This window comes from Galeopterus variegatus, unplaced genomic scaffold (assembly GCF_000696425.1).
Source record: "Galeopterus variegatus unplaced genomic scaffold, G_variegatus-3.0.2 Scaffold7268, whole genome shotgun sequence".
Classification (NCBI taxonomy): Eukaryota; Metazoa; Chordata; class Mammalia; order Dermoptera; family Cynocephalidae; genus Galeopterus; species Galeopterus variegatus.
The window spans coordinates 85,841-86,763 of NW_007733379.1; positions in this window are offsets into that span (position 1 = coordinate 85,841).

The window sequence follows — 923 nt, forward strand, 5'->3', positions numbered from 1 at the left end:
TGGGCTCAGCGGTAGAATGGAGGAAGAATCAGTGAATCTGAAGATAGAACAATAGAAATTACACAATATGAACAAAGAGAAAAATAAACTTGAAAAACCAGAGCCTTAAGGACCTGTGGGACTGTAACAAAAGATATGACATTCACGTCATTGGAATATCAGGAGAAGAGAAAGAGAGTGGAGCCGAAAAAGTATTTGAAGAAATATGCAGATGGCTGAAAATTTCCCCAAATTGTAAAAGATGGAAACCTACGGATTGAGGAAGCTGAGTGAACCCAAAGAAATCCATGCCAGGACACATCAGAGTTCAACTTATGAAAACTAAAGGCAAAGGAAGAAAACCGGAAGGCGGTAAGAGAGAAATGACACCTTACCTGTAAGGGAAAACCAGCAGATCTCTCATCAGAAACCCGGCAGCCAAACATTTTTGGATTCTTAAAACAAAGTGTCGACAGCCCAGAATTCTACATCCAGCAAAAATACCCTTTAGGAATGAAGGGGCGATCGAGACATTCTTAATGAAGGAAAACAAAAAGAATGGGTAGAGAAAGTTCTTGGAAAAGAAAGAAAATGGTAAAAGAAGAAATCTTGGAACATCAGGAAGGAAGAAAGAACAAGGGAAAAAGTAAAACGGTGAGTGAGCACCACAGACTTTCCTTCTCCTCAATTTTGTACGTTATGTTCAGGAGATAAAGCAAAACTTACGTCATTGTCCAATGTGGCTCTCAATGTATGCAGAGGAAATATTTAGGACAATTATATTTTAAATGGGATGGTAAAGGGACTTAAATGGAGGCGAGATTTCTATATTTCACTGTAACTCGTAAAATGTTGACACCAGTAGACATAATAAGTTATATATGTATATTGTAATGCCTAGAGCATCCACTAAAAAAAAGTACACAAATAAGTGCACTCAAATA